This window comes from Amblyomma maculatum, chromosome 5, assembly GCF_055883805.1.
Source record: "Amblyomma maculatum isolate TAMU_Amacu chromosome 5, ASM5588380v1, whole genome shotgun sequence".
Lineage (NCBI taxonomy): Eukaryota > Metazoa > Arthropoda > Arachnida > Ixodida > Ixodidae > Amblyomma > Amblyomma maculatum.
Window position 1 is genome coordinate 35,348,359 of NC_139348.1, and position 12,129 is coordinate 35,360,487.

Sequence of the window (12,129 nt, forward strand, 5' to 3'; positions counted from 1 at the left end):
CCTTCTTCCTATAGCCACAAAAATAACTTCTGCTAGGCACACACGGGGTTGAGATGCCTCCTGAAGACAGGGCTGCCCGTTGGAATGAGAAGCGAAAGCTGCGGCGTGCTACAGAGACCGATGAAGAGCGTGAAGAACGTCTAGCCAAGCGGCGTGCTCAATATGGCGGCTCGGCGACAACGTTCTACAACAACTGAAGAACAAAGCGAGGAACTCGTCAGCAATGCTTCCAATTATACTACCGTACTTTCGAGATGAACGAGTCATGCTATTGCCGAGTTTAACGAAGGAAAACCGTGTATTTCCGAGTTTAACCAAGGAAAAACCGTGCATTTCCAAACCTAGCCACCAATATGCTTCGCATCTGACTAGGCTTAACCTTAGCTAAGCCTCAGCAATTTTTTGATTGACTTCAGGGAACTTTTAGTAGTGCTAGACCAATTGCCATAAACTCTGCTAGAAATATCGGTGTGTAATCCGGGACACGCACCGAAAACCTCTAGGAAAGAGACTGAACAAATTCCAATCGCTGCTTTGTGCGCCATCACAGACGCATCAGTGGCAATATACAGTGTGATCAGGGAACTTTTCAAGGTGTTCACATAGGAGACTGGATATTAGACTTGAGGGTAAGTGCTTCACATTAGATGGAAATATAGAATCATAATTTATATCCACAAAGGACGTTGAGCAACCAATAGGACATATAGTAGCAAGGTCCACACCAATGTTTGCTAAAATGCTCTGCGTCAAAACAACCTGGGACTTGTCGACCTTTGGCCACTGGTGAGTGAGAAAGAGAGCGGGGTTTGACACAAAAATAGGTATAGCCACACCGGGAGTAGCCTCAAATGATCGCAAGAATGACCTGACAGTTAGAAGCCGGAAACGGGAGTTAAGGTCCGGAATGCGGGCCTCCAGGTACAGAACAGTGGTAGAGACTGACTGTGGAAGCCCTATGCAGAGGCTCAGCGCCCGTCTTTCTAAAAGCAGCAAAGGATGCAGCTTATATTTTGGACACCCAGAAAAAAGAATGCAGCCAAATTCCAGAATCGGTCTCACATAGGCTTTGTACAAAAGTAGAAGAGTATCTGGACGCATACCAAATTTCCTGTTACTTATCCGTGTCAGCCTACCAAGGGCACGCTCACCTTTCCGAACATTAGATTTGACGTGAAGCCTCCAATCCATACTAGCATCATACGTGATGCCTAAATACCGCACAGAGAGGTAAGACATCTGAGCGGTTGTTTAACGAAACATATAAGGGTGTTATGGATTTAAAAACTAGCACACTACTTTTGGACACATTTAAAACCAATTTAATTTTGTCCAACCAGACTTCAGGTACATTTAGGTAAGCCTGTAGTGAACGATATAGGTCATGGATATCTTTTGCAGAGGCGAAGAATGCTATGTCATCTGCATATACATATACAGTGACATCAGGATGAACCGGAATATCGCACATTAATATATTAAAAAGAAGTGGGGAGAGCACAGAGCCCTGAGGCACCCCTCTTGTCTGTGCATAGGTGTCTGAGATTAATGAGCTATCAGTGCAAAAGAATTCTCGTACTTTCAAAAATTCACTGATCCACGCATAAATGTAGAACGGAGGACGAAATTAATGACAACTTGGTAATTAGAATTGAATGTTCAATGCTGTCATAGGCCTTAGCAATATCGAGCGTCACTAACGCTGATACCGCCTTGTTGCACATTGCAAGGCGAATCCTGCTTTCTAAATCTACATGTGCAGACCATATTGAGCATCCATTGCGGAAACTAATCTGGGAAGAACTGAAAGCATTAACCTCTGAGATATGCTTTGAGAGGCGGCCATGCACAATTCTTTCTATTAATTTTACTAGATTCGAAGTCAAAGCTATCGGCCGAATGTTTTCAACACGAAATCCTTTTCCAGGATCTTTAAAGAGCAATATAATTTTCGCCACTTTCCAGACGTGCGGCAGCCATGCAGATTCTAATCATTCATTAACCAGATCCAAGAGATCCTGAGTGAATTCATTTGCTAAAATTTTGAGCATACCTACCGTAACACCGTCCCAACATGGAGCCGAGCTTTGCATGGAAGAAATCACAGATAGGAGTTCTGACCTATCAACCTCAACATAGTTTGAGCAGGAAATGGGAGCGTGAACTGTGCACTGCTCCTGGAAACGTAATGCTAGCCCTTGTTCAATTTGTTCCAACTCATCTTTTGCCTCCTTTGGAGACAACACCACTGAACTTAATGACTGAGAAAGGTGCGAGTTTCTATTTCGTTCCATGAAACGATACAAAGCCTTCCAGTGCTTAGGGTTTGACAAATAAGTATTTAAATTTTCGTTGTACTCGTCCTTTGCCTGCGCTATGGCTCTTTTAAATGACGCCGAACAAAATTTGTAGCTTATCCTGAACCCGTGGCGACCTTCCTGTGGAGCCCTGCTTTTCTTCTTCCTCGGCTCATCGCAGATATCCACGAGGGCAGATTGGCCGGTGTTCAGTGCGGACAGTCAAAACTACTGCCTATACTTCCTATATTGGATTAATAATAAATCAGCGATGGTCTAAAAAAAACAACCATGATTCAAGATCGTATAGAACTGAAAAAAAGTGAAAATACTGGACGAAGTTTTTAAGTTTGCGATAATTTAATAGAATTATCAAGCGAATCGACCGTAGGTGTGATGTAGTTGCGTAAGTATACTCACAAATTTGAGGCAACGCAAATCCTCTCGCACTAGCACCGAAGGAAGGAAGAAGAGAAATCCCCATTGTGTTATGGGGATTTCTAAACTTCATCAGTGACAGTAAACCTTTACGTCTTTCGACACGCTGGTTTAGAGCGTTTCGCACTTGAAACTTCAAGGCCTTTCTGAGTTTTCGCGTGTACAGGATACGACTCATTTTCAGTTTTGAACCCCGTGAAACAAGGTAACTCGAACCACCTTTGCAGGCTGAAGTGTTCGAAACTATTTTGCCCCAGAAGGAGCGCAGGGGGGTTTGCGGAGCCTCTCCCAAGCACACACCCATGTGAGAGCCGGGCGCCAGGCATGGGTACGCTTGTACCCATTTTTTTTACCGGTGGGTGACCGGCGGCGAGTTTCGAACGAACCACCTCCCGCAGCCGAGAGTGACGCCCAAACCACTAGGCCTTCCCTGAAGCAAAAACCTTAGGGAAGCGAGTAGACAATGTTCAATCGTTTCGATCTCACTAGAAGCTTCACAAAGGCTAGTGGGACTAAACCCGCATCTACATAAGTAATTCGGGTGGGGGTTCCTGCATCGCATAGGAATCAGCGCTTCCTCACACTGCCGTAATTTGCATACGTGAACGAACCTTCTATGAGTATATGAGATGTTGATAGTCAACGGTAGATAGCAAGGGATAGTTGCACAAGGCTGCTATGTATTGATAGCACTGAAAAAGAGACATTCTGAAAATGATAAGATCAGAACGTTACATGGGAGCAGATGCACTGAAAGCTGATTTTATGAAGAAGTCTGGCGCTTCATTCTGGAAAATACCGCATTGCACTGGGACCCAGATGAAGCGTACCTTTTCACCCATCCAGGGATCAATACTTTAGTGAGCGGCTCAAAACAGTGTCCCGTGCTGATTCCAGCGACAATAAAATAGAGAGACAGGTTGATAGAAACATTATTTGCGACACATTGAAGGGAATTTTTAAACATCAAGCCCATGCAATTGCCATAAACTTGCTAAAAAGATAAGATCGGCGTCTAATTTGCGACACGCACCGAAAGGCTCCAGGAGAACCTCTGAAAAAATCCAACCGGTGCCTTCTGTACGGTCCCAGGCGCATCAGTGGTGATTGCAGTGTAACCCGGAAACTTTTTAATGGAATCGGAGTGGAGGCTAGTTATTAGACTGGAAAGTAAGTGCTTTTCATCAGATGGGAAAATAGAATTAAAATTGATATCTACATGGGACGTTGTCAAAAAAAAAAAATTGGAGCACGCTTAAGCTTCGCCTTTAAGAATGGAACGCGATAGCGTTATCTCGCCCGTTCGCACCGTCTACTCATTTGCTTGTCGCGCTTTTGAGTGACACAAAGACGTAGTTCACATGATACAACACTCGTTAACTTGTCCAAAGAATGGCTGCTTGGTAATTACTTGTTCTGAAACGTGATTCTGGGACGTAGAAACGATGCCAGCCACCTTGCCAAAACACGCGGGACTCAAGTTGCAGTCGTAGTTCGTCGGCAACATCGTTGCCGATCCGAGCCGGCGCGATGAAGATCTCGGAGGCCATGCCCTGTCTATCTTATTCCGTGCGCCACACGCAGATGGCGCTACGTGCACGCCAAGAAAAGAGGAAGTGCAGCGGAAAAGTAATTTGCCACTCGCTTAACTGCGTGTACCGTAATTCTGTAATTTACATGCTCATAATTATTATTATACTCCACAATACACTTCTCTAAGAGACATTTCTGAGACAACACCGCTATCAATAGACGCGCCTTTGTCCATTTATAACCATCTAGCTGGCGTGGCGGAGCTGAATAATCTGGTAGTCCTTATCTTCGCTTGCATCCACTCAAGCTATGCGGGAAAAGGTGGAGGGGTGGAAAGGGCAACAATTGTCAGTTTTCGCCAGGGCCACAGTGTGCAATATGTTTTTTTATGTCGAACCTGTGGTACGTGATGCAAGTGTTGCATTGTTCAAAGATGAACGTACAGCCGCCCTGCCCTGATTTTTAACAATACAGCGCGAGCATCGGCCAAACTGCTGGTCAGCACCTTACAACGGCGATAAGCGTGCAACACGGCGAGAGTTCGTGCATGCGCAAGAATTTAGAACGTCGCAAACAGATATTGTGGCAGGGCGTGTGTCTTTGCGATCCGAACAGCGTAGCAGAAGATGCTCTCTCCTCGTGCGCGTGCGCGAACTCTCACTGCACGCTTATCGCCGTTATAAGGCGCTGAGAAGCAGTTTGGTCGACGCTCGCGCTATATTGTTAAAAATCAGGGCGGCTGTACAGAGACTGCACCGGATATTTGCCATTTTTGTGTGGGCAGCAGAATGGGAACGATGTAACCGGACCAGTTTGTTCAGGCGGGTGAAGGACGGTGGACTGGGTTCGGGGCATTTATTTCTACGACAGCTTGTCAGCAGATTTCTTTTCATTCGCGATGTAAAAGATCCATTTTTGCGTACTGTGTGCCAATTAAGGCTCGGAAATGCAATGCCGGACTTTGTTGTCTCGACTGAAAGGGTATCGGGACGCATTTTTGGTTATTTTAGAGAAGTTGTCGCTAGTGTGCGATTCCTATCTGTTCGATTTTCTTATGAATGTTTACCTTGTGTTAGCAGGAAGAAGCTGTACAAGGATTTGTGTGACGTAGTTCTTCCCATACCAATGTACAGGGCCTTATACAGTGGAGGACCAGGACGCGACGTACTTAAGCGGGTGAAGGCGATGCAGGTGCCGTCAAATGCAAAAGCTTTTCTCTTTAATGGCGATTTCCACTGGTCGGTACGGAGAACGTTTTCTTGCTCCGGGACGACGATTTCGATTTCCACTGGTCGACCAAGATAGGTTGCGCGTATTCCGCTGGTCGTTCGGGGCAGCTCGGGACGCTCCAGCTCGATCCGCCGACCGAAATCGGATCTCGCCGGAAGTCCTAGTCGCTGACGCGGTCACTTCCGGATGCTGCTGGATTCTTCTGGCTGTTTTTGACCGATTCAGCGACATCGGCAGAGGACGCTGTATGTCACCGTTTTTTGCGCGAATATGTCGAAGTGCGTCTATCGAAAAACGTCTGCAGCGTTAAAAAAATGAGAAAGCAAGTTGTTGAGTGCCGCACTCCTGCCTATTTATCAACCGCAAACATTTTGGCGCTGGGATGCGGCTACAACTTTCGAAACCGGCTCAGCTTTACTTCCGCCGCGCGCTCTACACGTTCCGCTGGTCGACCAAGGCTTGTTCGCTCTGTAGCGCTTTAGGTCGGCTCAGGCGCCCAGCTCCGATCGACCAGTGGAAATCGCCATAAGTTACACACGGAAACACTGCCAGTAAAGAAGTTCTTGCAGTGCAGCGGTGGCGTAGCGGTAGAACATCCGCCTCGCATGCAAGAGGACCGGGGTTCAAATCCGGCCGGTGCCGCGCAATTAAAGAAAAAAAAAATCCGCGTGTCGGTGGAATTGCATAAACAGGATAGGGGTGCGACCTGATGCCGCTGAACACCTCCGGCAACGCACTCCCTCACCAGAACAGGAGTTGGCCACCCTGGTGCAGCAATTAGCCACAACCTCCTATGATAAGCTCCATAAAACCCCGGCCCTCAGTCACCAGCGGCTGCGGAACAACTGACCACGGCGGCGGTCAGACCTGTGACGCAGCAGGGGGTGCTAAGATAGCCTGGCTCCGCTGGACAGGCCGCCATTGGAAACTGACCCTGGCAACGTTTAATGCTACAACCCTAGCTAGTGAAGCTAGTTTAGCAGTGCTGTTAGAGGAACTAGAAGGCATGAAATGGGATGTCATAGGGCTTAGTGTTAGGAGGCCGAATGAGGCATATACTACTGAAGGATGGCCATACTGTGTTATCGAGGTTTACCAGAGAGGCGACAACTAGGAGTAGGTTTCCTTGTCAATAAGTATATAGCGGGTAATATCGATGAATTCTATAGTATTAATGAGAGGGTTGCAGGCATCGTAATTAGGCCTAATAAGCGGTATAAACTGAAGGTTGTACAGGCCTATGCACCTACATGTAGTTATGATGACCAGGCAGTTGAAAGCTTCTATGAAGATGTAGAATCGGCAATCCGAAAAGTAAAGACGCAGTATACTGTACTAATGGGCGACTTCAATGCCAAGGTAGGGAAAAAACAGGCAGGAAACAAGGCAGTAGGTGACTATGGCATTGACTCTAGGAATAGCAGGGGGGAGTTACTAGTTGAGCTTGCAGAGCGCAATAACCTACGAATCATGAATACCTTTTTCAGCAAACGGAAGAATCGGAAATGGACATGGAAAAGTCCTAACGGAGAGACTAAAAATGAAATCGACTTCATAATGTGTTCAACCCCCGCCTTTATGCAAGATGTAGGGGTAATCGGCAAAGTGCGATGCAGGGACCACAGGATGGTGAGGTCCCGAATTAGCCTAAATCTGAAGAAGGAACGCAACAGATTAGTAAGAAAGAAACCCATCAACGAATTAGCGGTGAGGGGGAGGGCAGAAGAGTTCAGGATCTCGCTACAGAATAGGTATTTAGCTCTAACTGAGGATGGCGACATTACCCTAGAGGCAAGGAACAATAATTTCAGAGATATCATTACTGAGTGCGCGGTAGACGTAGGCGGTAGGATAGTTAGAGAGGATACCGGGTCTAAGGAGACGAAAGATTTGATTAAGAAACGCCAGAGCATGAAAGCTTCCAATCCAACAGACCAGATCGAATTGGCCGAGATATCAAAGCTAATCAATAAGCACAAGGTGGCCGATATAAGGAAGTATAACATGGAGAAAATTGAGCATGCTGTAAAGAACGGGGGAAGCCTTAAAGCGGTAAAGAAGAAATTGGGCATAGGCAAAAACCATATGTATGCGATAAGGGACAAGGAGGGCGACGTCATCACTAATATGGACAAGATAGTCAAAGTAGCCGAGGAGTTCTATACAGATCTCTACAGTAGCCGAAGTAGTCAGGACCGTAATGAGATTGGCGGTAGGGAAAAACAGTCAGACGTTCCACCAGTGACGAAAGACGAGGTGAAGAAAGCACTAGAAACTATGAAAAATGGGAAATCAGCTGGAGAGGATCAGATAACTACAGATTTGCCGAAGGACGGAGGGGATATCGTGCTAGAAAAACTGGCCACCTTGTATACGCAGTGCCTGGTGTCATCGACGGTACCGGAACCATGGAAGAATGCAAACATTATCCTCATTCACAAGAAAGGGGACTCTAAAGACAATAAAAATTACAGACCAATCAGCTTACTGTCTGTTACGTATAAGGTATTTACTAAGGTAATCGCTGATAGAATCAGGACAACCTTAGACTGCAATCAAGCAAAGGATCAAGCAGGGTTTCGGAAACGGTACTCTACTATCGATCATATCCATACCATCAATCAGGTGATAGAAAAATGTTCGGAATATAACCAGCCCTTATACATAGCATTCATTGATTACGAAAAAGCATTTGACTCAGTTGAAACCTCGGCGGTGATGCAGGCATTGCGAAATCAGGGGGTAGACGAGCCGTACGTGAAAGTGCTGGAAGATATATATAGTGGCTGTACAGCAACCATAGTTCTGCATAAAGAAAGTAACAAAATTCCCATAAAGAAAGGTGTTAGGCAAGGAGACACAATCTCCCCTGTACTATTCACAGCTTGTTAAGAGAAAGTATTCAGAGACTTGGAATGGGAGCAGTTAGGGATAAGGGTAGATGGAGAATACCTCAGTAATCTGCGATTTGCTGATGACATTGCCTTGCTAAGCAACTCGGGGGATGAACTGCAACTAATGATTGATGACCTAGACAGGAAAAGTAGAAAGGTAGGCTTAAAATCAATATGCAGAAGACTAAGGTAATGTTCAACAGCCTCGGGAAGGAACAGCAGTTTACATTAGGTAGCGAAATACTGGAAGTAGTAGGCGAATATGTCTACTTAGGACAGGTAGTAACCGCAGATCCGGGCCACGAAAAGGAAATAACAAGAAGAATAAGATTGGGATGGAGCGCATTTGGCAAGCACTCGCAGATTATGACTAGCAGCTTACCGGTATCGCTCAAGAGGAAAGTGTACAACAGTTGCATCTTGCCTGTACTCACCTATGGGGCTGAAACGTGGAGGCTAACCAAGAGAGTTCTACATAAGTTGAGGACAACCCAGAGGGCTATGGAACGAAAAATGGTAGGGGTAACATTAAGAGATAGAAAGCGTGCAGAGTGGGTCAGAGAAATCACTCAAGTTACCGACATTCTAGTGGAAATTAAGAAGAAGAAATGGACATGGGCAGGACATGTAGTGCGAAGAGAGGATAACTGATGGTCGCTGAGGGTAACAAACTGGATTCCAAGGGAAGGAAAGCGTAGCAGAGGGCGGCAGAAAGTTAGGTGGGCGGATGAGATTAAGAAGTACGCAGGGGTCAAGTGGATGCAGCTAGCACAGAACTGGGTTAAGTGGAGAAATATGGGAGAGGCCTTCGCCCTGCAGTGGGTATAATGAGGCCGATGATGATGATGATGATGAAAGAAGTTCTTGGAAGGGAAGAATTTATTTTTACCTTGGGGTTCGCATTGCCTAAATTGTAAACAGCCAGAAACTATAGACCACATTTTCCTACATTGTTGGAAAGGGGTATACTTTGGGGATATTTTACAAAGGACTTTAAAAAAGGAATTTCCGTTAGACTCGCATGGTATTAGGTACTTGCCAGTAGAGAATGAGGATGCCTTTTGACCTTATTATGCTAATGGCCCTCCACTGTATTTGGCGATCGAGAATGGCAGGACACCATTGCGATCCTGACGCACGGCCAGCACGGATCTATTTTCGGGAAGGCATGAATAGATATACTGAAATTCAGAAACTTGCTCCTGAAGCTCCCGAGTGGCTCGGAAGATTGGAGCCATTAGTGACCCTAAGATAATTTTAGAATGACGACGCCACAACCCACCTGGCTGATTGTTGTATTAATGAATGCTCATTGTGCCCTGTAAGTGGTTTTGTGTATTGTGTCGAAGTCAGTCAATAAAGAAAAAAAAAACTGGCGTGGCGGAGTGGGTAGCGTGCTCGTCTCGCACCCCGGAGGCCCCCGTTCGATTCCTCAGGTCGGCGATTTTTCCTAGTTGTTTTTATTTATTAATGCTTCTGGGATTTTTCTCTCACGGCCAACGCCGGACGACGCGGGACGACGGCCGCCGACGACGACACCGACATTTCTGCGACACGGGGCCCTTAACGCTGTCGCGTTAATAACTGGACATGTGGAATCTAGGTCCACACCAATGTTTGCTAAAATGCTCAAAGTGAAAACAACCAGAGGCAGGCAGAACCTTGGCCACTGGTGGGTGAGAAAGAGGTCTGGGTGGGACACAAAAATAGGTGCAGCCACCTCGGGAGCAGACTCAAATGACAGCAAGAAAGAGCTGACAGAAGGCAGAAACGAAGTTGAGGTACGGAATACGAGCCTACCGGTACAGAACAGCGGTGGAGAGTAATTGTGTGAGAGCTAGGCAGAGGTGAAGTGCACGTCTTTCTAAAAACAGCAAAGGATATGCAGTTATATTCCAGACTGTCTCGCATAGGCTTCGTAAAAATGTAGAAGAATGTCCCGGCGCGTTCACATTTTCCTGATCCTTACCACCATCCTGACTATACCCATTACAGGGCGAATGCCTCTCCCATATTCCGCTAATTAGCCCGCTCCTGTGCTAGCGGCATCCACTTGAACCCTGCGAACGTCTTAACCTCATCAGCCCACCTAATTTTCTGCCGTCCCCTGCTGCCTAAATTTCCTAATACTTATACGCCTTCCAAGTGCACGCTCACCATTCTGAACATTCGTCTTGGTGTACCATGCCGCCAAATTCATACTATCGTAAGTAAAGTTTAAATACCTCGCAGATTTCATTTGAGGTATGTTGTCTGAGCGGTAACGTAACGGAACATGTTAGGGGGTGGTGGATTTAAAATCTAGCACACTACTTTTGTGCACATTTCAAACAAAGCTAATTGTATCCAAATGGGCTAATCCTGCAGTGAACGATAGAGGCCATGAATATATTTTGCAGTGGTGAAGGATGCTATATGTCGCATAGCATTTTGCATAGCAAGGCAGATTTTGCTTTCTGAATCTATATGAGCAGACCATATTCAGCATCCGAGGCGGAAACCAATCTGGACATCTGGACAGAGCTCAAAGCACTGATCTCTGAAATATGAGGCGGTCATGCAAAATTATTTCGCTATTGGCCGAATGTCTTCAAAGGCGAACGAGTAAAACTGCGCGAAAAATGGGGCTGGAGAAACACACAGGCACAAACAAGGCGCAGGTTAGTGCCTGTATGTTTCTTCAGTCCCGTTCTTCGCGCAGCTTTATTCGTTCGCTTAATATGAACCAACTAGCCTATCAGAGTGTCTTACTTCAGTATGTTTTCAAAGTGAAACCCTTTCCCAGAGTCTTTGAAGAGTAATAAATTTCGCCACCTTCTACTAATGCGGCAGCCGTGCAATTTCTGATGATTAATTGACCAGTTCAAGGAGGTCCTGATTGAATTCTTGCGCTACAATTTCGAGCATACCTATCGCAATACCACCCAAACCGGAGCCAAAAAGGATTGCATGGAAGAAATTACAGTTAGTAGTTTTGATCTTTCAACCTCAATGCAGACAGAGCAGGGAATGGGACGTGTAAAGGAACTCTGCAATTCTCCTGGAAGTGTAGTGCAAGCTTTTGTGCAATGCGTTCCAACTCGTCTTTTGCCTCCTGTAGAGACAACACAACTGAACCTATTGACTGAGAAGCTTGCGAGTTCCTATTCGTTCCATGAAATGATACAAGCTCCCTGGGTTTTCCAAAATCTGTCCTTACTCGAGATCTAAAAGCTTGCTCAATATTCGTTCTTCACCTGATGAACCCTCTGGATAAAGGAGTGCATTTCTTCAGCTTCGGAAGGGCGTTCATGCAAGCATGCTCTAGAGCTCGCAGTGTCAAGCAACCGATGGGAAAACGTAAAAGAATGGGCAAAAGCTTTTCAAATAAAAATGTTTGACTTTTAAAAAAGGCTTCACTAAACTCGTAAACGAACTAACCCAAGAAATAACCACCCTGCAGCAATTCATCTCAGATCTTATAGCAGGACCGATCGCGACTTCACCCCGCCGGGGTGGCGCAGTGGTTACGGCGCTCGACTACTGTTCCCAAGGACGCGGGATCGAATCCCGGCCTCGGCGGCAGCTTTTCGATGGAGGCGAAAAGCAAGGCGCCCGTGTGCTGTGCGTTGTCAGTGCACGTTAAAGAACCCCAGGTGGTCGAAATTTCCGGAGTCCTCCACTACGGCGTCTCTCATAGCCTGAGTTGCTTTGGGACGTTAAACCCCACAAACCAAACCAAACCAAACCAAACCGAT